At 47.0% G+C, this 7,950-nt stretch overlaps 1 protein-coding gene across 1 annotated transcript in view; it reads right to left on the bottom strand.

Moving 5' to 3' along the window:
* LOC115086015 (epidermal differentiation-specific protein-like) overlaps positions 1-1,003 on the bottom strand; it is a 348,683-nt gene extending 347,680 nt beyond the window's left edge. Inside the window, exon 1 of the mRNA XM_029592594.1 lies at positions 976-1,003. The gene's annotated coding sequence lies outside the window, so the exon portion shown is untranslated. The remainder of the gene's footprint in view (positions 1-975) is intronic.
* Between the last annotated feature and the right edge of the window lie 6,947 nt (positions 1,004-7,950).

The raw sequence follows: 7,950 nt of genomic DNA, 5'->3' as shown, positions 1-7,950 counted from the left end.
AGGCTTGGGGGTAAATTTTCAAAAGATACACGAGTACATGCTGTTTTAAAAACCACAACATACGTACGTAAACCCGCCAAACTCATAGAAGTGAGGACTCTAGGAAGGGATGGTGTTATCGACCTTCATGAGCCAGAAGGTACAGAAACCACAGATCAGTCAAACAGTTGCCTGGAAAGTTTGTAGGGAAAGGGGAAAATGCTTACTGGAGTTTTATGGGGAGAGGGGAATGGAGGGATAAAATACTTACTGGGGTCTCAGAGGGAGGGGAGAAAATGGGGAGGGTGCTTACTGGGGGATTGGAGGGAGGCAGAGAGTGATGACTGGGGGTTGGTGTCAACTCTGGAGAGATAAGAGGTAGAGTAGTGGTGGTGGTGGTCATGCCTGGAGTAGGGGGCAAAGAGTGAGTGAATTAGGAGATAGCTTGCACAGCCCCTCCCCTATCAATATTGCCTTGCAGGGGTTGTGAGAGGAAGAGAGAGAGACACACACACACAGAAGGGGTTGCTAGGTATCAGATGGTGATGAAAGCCACCTCCAGCTCTTCAATCTCAAGGGTACCACCCATTAAATTGCAAGAGGGTCCGATTCTGTCTGATTTGCCTTAGGTCCTGCAGCCCCCTGAGGACCAGCCCTTCCTTCAGTCTCTTTCTAGTCTCTCCTCAGCCCAAAACTAACCATGCTACAACAGCAACTCTTCTTGACAAGCCACAAAAGTGATTCTGCATAGGCCAGTATCGGGAGCTAAATTTTAGGCACCCAGGACACCCAACACTCAGAGTGTCTCCAACCCTGCACATAAGCACTCAGTTATATAAACACAATTATATCCAAACAATGCTGGACATTTTAATAACTTTCTCTTTACAGCAGTAACTATGGGCCCCTGCTATCTGCACTGTCACCTGCTTATAGAGATGTAAATATCCCATTTCCCATCCTCAAATCTCAGCACCTAGTGCAAAGCTACTTCACCTTTCTGTTGCAGATGTATTTCCTCAGAGCAGAATTTTCCTGTGTTACAGTCTCTCTGAGTATCTCCGTTTATATAATCCTGTATCTCCTGAGAAGGGAGGAGAAAAGGAGAAGATATGCACACAGGCACCCACACACATACCAAAGAAGTATGTGAAATGTGCAGAATTAGAGCCAACACCCTTACAGGTCTCTCCAGAAATGAAATACGACTCTGTTTATTGTAAAGTTTCTGGTGTGCACTCCACAATCTTACTACATTTGTAACTCGACCATCCTTACCATTAAACCCTGGGAAATACTAGATAGAGTAGGATATTGGATGAGGGGAGGACCCATTCAAAACTATTCCCTCCTTTTGAGGGATCTGGGAATGGCCATCCTCTTAGGACCCTTTACAACAGTTTTTTCCCTGAGAGTCTAGAGACAGTCTTCTGTAATTTTTGGAGAGTTAGGAGGTGTAGGTGCTTAACTTTGTTGCATTTTCTGGCCCAGTCAGAGGGAACAGGCTAACCCAGCCTAGGAATCCTAACCAGGATCAGGAGGGTGGTCCTGCCAATCTACTCCCCTCTGAGTTATTTTGGGGGATTTTGACCTTTTTCTTGGTAGGAGCCCTTGCTGGACACCTGGGCCTTTCCTGGTTTCAGGCAATGAGGAACCCTGTGTTCGGGATGCCCAGGGATAGGGAAGATCTGCCCATCCCATGTGGTGACCTGCTGGCAAGAGATGGTAATTTCAGTTAGGGAAGAGAGCATTACGTTGAGACATCCAGGAGGAGGATTTCTTGGCTGCCCCTTCCTACCTGCATGGAGCAGGGTAAGAAAACCGGTTTCCAGGGGATCCCCCTATTGGGGTCCCAAGGAGAGTCAGAGACTGAACTAAATCTATAGAAGTGGAAGACCTGCATGGATTCCAGAGGATGCCTATCAGGAGTCTTCAGCCCCTGGGAAGAGAAAGTTTACTGTCTGTGCAAGGTCAGGATTTTTGAACAATTTGTGGAAGGGGGATTTACTGACCAGCTAAAAAGGTTACCCTGCCCATCAGGACTTTTCTCACCTAATCCAGGAGGATTATTTATTTATTTGTTTTGGGGGTTTTTTGTATATAGACATTTGATTGAGATATCACATTGGTCACATATACTGAACATAAATAAGACAGTGGCTGCTTTATTTTCACATTGTAAGTTATAGAATATTTAGTATAGGTTAACTTACATATAACTTCGAAATGTTAACATTTTAGCATGTGACTTGGTGAAAAATAAAATAAAAATGACATAGAGATTTAACTATTTACAGAGACTTTTTAACAATTGGAGCATCTAGGGACGTTGACTGGGAACTGGTGTGTTATCGGGATGTCAGGGAACCAGTATTTTTGGATATAAATCAAGACATATACCAACATTAATATTTGTGCCTTGTTGTAAACCGTTGTGATGATACCTAGCATAACGACGGTATAGAAAAGATTTTAAATAAAAAAAATAATAAAATAAATGAAGGTAAAAGATTGACATTAGGGTGATGTGCATTTACAATATGGTATGGATTTACAGGGAAATTTGGGGCAAGACGGGGGGGTTTAGCGGGGGAAATGGTTGATATATTTGTGCTGGTAGGGTTCAATGTTTGGTGGGAGATGCATTTATCGGGGTGGAATCATGGCGATATGGTATGATTCCTCGTCTACTGAAAGAGTTCTGCACAGATAGAGGTGAAGATTGTAATCAAGAGAAGAGCGACTGTGGTGCTGTAAACATTTATTGTTCCATCTGCAACTATTTCATTCAGCTGGAACACTGACTAGCAGAATCTTTAAGTGCTCCACCAAACTCTGCATAATAAAATTGCCGCCGGCGCCAGAGTCTACCAGGGCTAGCGTGTGGAATTCCCCCACCGCCGACGTTAGTGCCCACTGGTAGCGTAGTGGAGGTGCTGGAGAAGTTAGGCCCAGGAAGAGACCTCCTTCAGGTCCTAGGCCCGGGAGTTTTCCGGTCGTGCTGGGCAGGTGGCTATATGATGGCCCGCTGTGCCGCAATAAAAACAAAGGGCTTCCATTATTCGCCGGTGACGCTCGCGAGTGGATATTTTTCCACGACCCAATTCCATGGGCTCGTCAGGCGGAGGTCGAGAGGTTCCCGATCTAGCCTTGGGAGAGGGCGAGCGTTGGGGGCGCCGGGAAGGATTTGCGGCTTTCGGTGACATCTGGGCCTCTTGATGGCGCTCTTGGTGACGCCGATCTATGCGTTCCGCCAGATCAATAAGAGCGTTCAAGGATCTCGGATCTTCCCTGCCCACGAGCTCGACTTTAATCCTGGGACTCAGCCCCTGCAGAAAGATTGTGTGCTGACAATCAGGACCCCAGCCGAGCTCCGAGGACAGGGTTCGGAAGTCTATGGCATATTCAGCCAGTGTCCTTGACCCTTGGCGTAGCTGAAGCAACTTCGGCCCTGCGGACACTTCTTGAGTAGGGTCCCCGAAGTTCATCCGGAACAACTCCCAAAAGTCTCTTAAGTTCCGTAGAACGGGGTCATCCCGTTCCCAAAGAGGGAAAGCCCATTCAAGGGCCTTCCCTTCGAGAAGAGCCAGAACAAAGGTCGTCTTGGTGGCATCATCTGGAAAGAGGGCCGCTTGCAGGCAGAAGTGCATATTGCACTGGTTAATGAAACCCCTGCAGGCCCGAGGTTCCCCAGAAAAACGCGGCGGTGTAGGTAAGCGGATCTCGGAACGAGCCTCGGAGGCCACAGGTGGAGATGGCAGTGTGGGGTTCATGGGCCCCAGGGCCTCAAAGCGTCGATTCATGCTCTCCACTGTGGAAACCAGGGCATCCAAGGTCCTTTGCTGGTCCATCAGGCGCTGGGCCATTCCTGGAATGGCCTGGCGGGCGGATGCTTCCGCCTGGTCCATGGTCTTGGCAATCTGTTATGCTCAGGCTTGTGAACCCTTGGGCCGATGGGAGGATGGAATACCTTAGGAGGAAGATCCGTAGGTTCTCCCGTCGGGTGGCAAGGCAGGAACAGAGGACGTGACCAGCGGACCCTCGGCACTGCAGACAGAGGTGACTGTGGAGGCAGACGAAGAGTCGTGACGTCGAAGAACGGAAGTGTGTCTTCGCCACTGGAAGTCCGCGGTCCCCCCAGGAGGAGCCCATAGGGACCTGAACCGCTGGGACTTAGGTGGACCTTTGAGAGGTCATGAAGTTCAGTGCAAGGGCTGACCGGAGCTTCACCCCTGGAAGCCCGCGGTCCCCCCGGGAGGAGCCTTTAGGGATCCGGGCCACTGGGACTTAGGCGGGCCCTTGGAGACGATGGTCAAGAAGAAGTCCAAGGTCAAGTGCCAGAGGGTCGTTGCTTACCAGTCCGAGGTCACACACCGAGGGATCACCGCTAGCCATTCCGAAGTCACACACCAGGGAATCACCGCTTGCCAATCCGAAGTCAATACTAGGAATCACCGCTAGCCAATCCGAAGTCACACACCAGGAATCATCGCTAGCCGATCCGAAGTCGGGGACCAGGAATACCAAGATGAAACAGGAACAAGGATGCAAAGCACAAGAATTCACCAAAGCAAGCAGACCTGACTAACCACGGAAGTTGCCAAGTCAAGGAATGAGCAGAGGAAGCCTCCTTTATGTTTTAATTCTTTTAGAAGCCATCCAGTCCTGGGGATTTGTTGCTCTTTAGTTTGTCTATCTGATCTATTAAATCTTCCATTATCACAGAGATTTGTTTTAGTTGCTCAGAATCTCTACTCTTAAAGAATGTGTCAGGTGCAGGTATATTCCCAACATCCACCTCAGTAAAGGCTGAGGCAAAAAATTGATTCACTATTTCCTTGTCATCCCTGAGCATCCATTTTGCCCCTCGGTCATCTAGTGGCCTGAATGACTCCCTCACAGTCTTTTGCATCAAATACACTTGAAAAAGTTTGTATTATTAGTTTTTGCCTTTCTGGCAAGCTTCGTCTCACATTCTCTTTTGGCCTTTCCTACTATTGTTTTACATCTAACCTGCCAGTGCTTATGCTCTTGCCTTTTTTCATCATTTGGGTCTGCTTTCCATTTTTTGAAAGTGTTGGTGTTTGAGGTAGTTGTGGGTGGATCCTTGGGCCGGTGGCAGATGACCACGCCCCCAGGGGGGGAAGATCCCGAGAGGGACCACCGATCAGGCTCAGAGTATGGAGACAGACACACACTAGTTCTTTTATTAGACAGTATATGGAACCACCAGAGGTGGCAGTAGTGAGCTGGAACGCCCGGCTGGGCTGTAGTCCCTCAGAGACTGGAACAGCGATCCTCGATAACTGAGCTGTAGAGAAACTGAAGATAATGAGTAGGCAGGGTATGCAGAGTTCAGGAACAGAACCTTGATGGTAATACTCACACAATAGTCTCTTAGAAGCAGCCCAGGAGCTGGAAAGGAGTAGGCCCTTGAGGAGCGAATACCTGGTTCCAGGGAACGCTCTGAGAGAGAGAGATGGTAACTCACTGGTGTTGTAGGCAGCGATGACTTTCTGGCAGAAGTGTCCGGGTACGTGGGCCCTCGAGGAACGAGTACCGGTTGCAGACTGCGATCTGAAAAGCAAAGAGAAAGCGAGGCCCCCGAGGAGCGGGTACCCCTGGTAAGTCCAAGGAGGCAGAGGATATCCGGTGAGGATAACATCACCTCAGGGGGACGCCCCTGAGATTCACGCCACTGCTGGTACTTGAGTCGGGGCCACGCGTGCGCCCTTAGGCTGCTGGGAAACATAGCGGAGTGCAGCGTCTAGCCGGTCCGGGGACGCCAGAGGAGAATGGCAAGATGACGCCGCGGCAGCCAAACTTCCAACAGGCTAAGAGGGAGTCGCCAAGGAGGTAAGGTGGGCGAAGTGGAGTCGTCAGGCAACAGAAAGATACCCTTTTAGCTTTAACTGCCTCCTTTACCTCACTATTAAACCATGTTGGCAGTTGTTTGGGCTTCTTTTGACCTTTTTTTATAATGCATGAATACATTTTATTTGGACTCCTAAAAAGGTACTTTTAAATGATGTCTATTCCTCATGCAAACGTCTATCTTTTGCAACTGCTCCTTTTAGTTTTTTCTAACTAATTTCATCATTCTATCATAGTCTCCCTTTTTAAAGTTATATGCTACTGCTATAGTTTTACCGGTACTTAACATTCTCCCTCCAATGATTATGTCAAATTGATTGCATTAGGATCACTATTGCTTAGTGGCCCTATAAGGACTTATAAGAGTATATTGGGGCCTGTCAGATACTGCCCATTTCCCCACCTCCTCTATGGGGTTGGCAGTGCTACAGAAAATTACCACTTATTTTACCTTAAAAATGATCTGAGAAGCCCAGGAATTCAGAAACGTTTAACTCAGAATATAAAAAAAACTTGTATTATAAGACAGTCATATTTACTACTAGGAATAATAAAAACCACTTAGCAGCACACTCAACAACAAACATTTATTTATTTATTTATTTATTTATTTATTTTAGATTTTTATATACCGGCATTCAAGACATCAGTCACATCATGCTGGTTCACATAAAACAGGGGTGCAAAGTAAACATAACTATAACAATGGTGCTGAAAAGGCAGTTACATATAACAAGGTGATAAGAACTTGGCTTAGAAGGAAGAGAAAGGACAGGTTATTAATTCACACAAGTAAAACGATAGAAGATAAGGTCAACCATAGTGTAGATGGAGATTAGGGGTGGCTTGGAAGTATTAGATCAATTGGCGTCTGGGAAGGCTTGTATGAATATCCAGGTCTTTAGTCTTTTTTTGAAGGTTGAGATGCATGGTTGTGTTCTGAGATTTGAGGGGATGGAGTTCCATAACGGTGGGATGGCTGTAGAGAAAGCTCGGTCTCTTAGTGTGCTGTGTCTGGTAGATTTGGACGGTGGTACCTGTAGCGAACCCTTGTAAGCATCTCTTGTCGGTCTTGACGAATTGTGTAGTTGGAGAGGGATCTGTAGGTCAATGGGAGCCAGTTGGTGGATGTTTTTGTATGTGGTAAGAATGGCCTTGTATATTATTCTAAAGTGTATAGGTAGCCAATGGAGGCTCTTTAGAATGGGGGTTATGTGGTCCCTTCTCCTGGTATTTGTCAGAATTCGTGCAGCTGCGTTTTGCACCATCTGAAGCGGTTTGGTGTATGAAGCGGGAAGGCCAAATAGGATGGTGTTACAATAGTCTAATTTTGAAAAAATGATTGCTTGCAGAATGGTTCTGAAATCTTGGGCATGGAAAAGAGGTCTAATTCTTTTCAGCACTTGTAGTTGATAGAAACAGTCTTTGGTGGTTTTGTTAATAGTGGCTTTGAAATTCAGGCGATTATCAACTAGAACTCCTAGGTCTCTCACTTGTGTGATTGTTTGCGTGGCTTGCTGTGCAGAGGTGATGGTGTTGTTCTCTGAGGCAATGAGCAGTAGTTCAGTTTTGCCGGAGTTTAATACCAAGTTTAGGCTGGTGAGGAGGAGTTTAATTTTTTGAAGGCATGTATCCCAGTAAGCCAGAGTTTTTGCGAAGGAATCCTTAATGGGTATCAGGACCTGGATATCGTCCGCATAAAGGAAGTGTTTGAGGTTGAGGTCGGTCAGTAGTTGGCATAACGGTATAAGGTAAATGTTAAATAAAGTAGGAGACAGGGAGGACCCCTGTGGGACTCCTACTGACGACGGGTGTAGAGAGGATTCTTTGTTCTGGATCTTGACCTTGTATCCTCTGTTACTGAGAAAGGATATGAACCAAGATAGTGCTGTGCCTGAGATGCCTATGGAGGTTAACTGGTTAATGAGTAGGGAATGATTGACGGTGTCAAAGGCTGAAGAAAGGTCCAGTAGGATCAGTAAGAAGGCTTGCCCTTTGTCGAGGCCCAGGATGAGGTGATCTGTTAAGGAGATGAGGAGGGACTCCGTGCTTAGTGTTTTGCGGAATCCGTATTGTGATGGGGATAGGAGGTTATTT

This window comes from Rhinatrema bivittatum, chromosome 2 (assembly GCF_901001135.1).
Source record: "Rhinatrema bivittatum chromosome 2, aRhiBiv1.1, whole genome shotgun sequence".
Taxonomy (NCBI): Eukaryota; Metazoa; Chordata; class Amphibia; order Gymnophiona; family Rhinatrematidae; genus Rhinatrema; species Rhinatrema bivittatum.
Note: the sequence above shows the minus strand (reverse complement) of the source record. Positions and strands in the feature narration are given on the sequence as shown.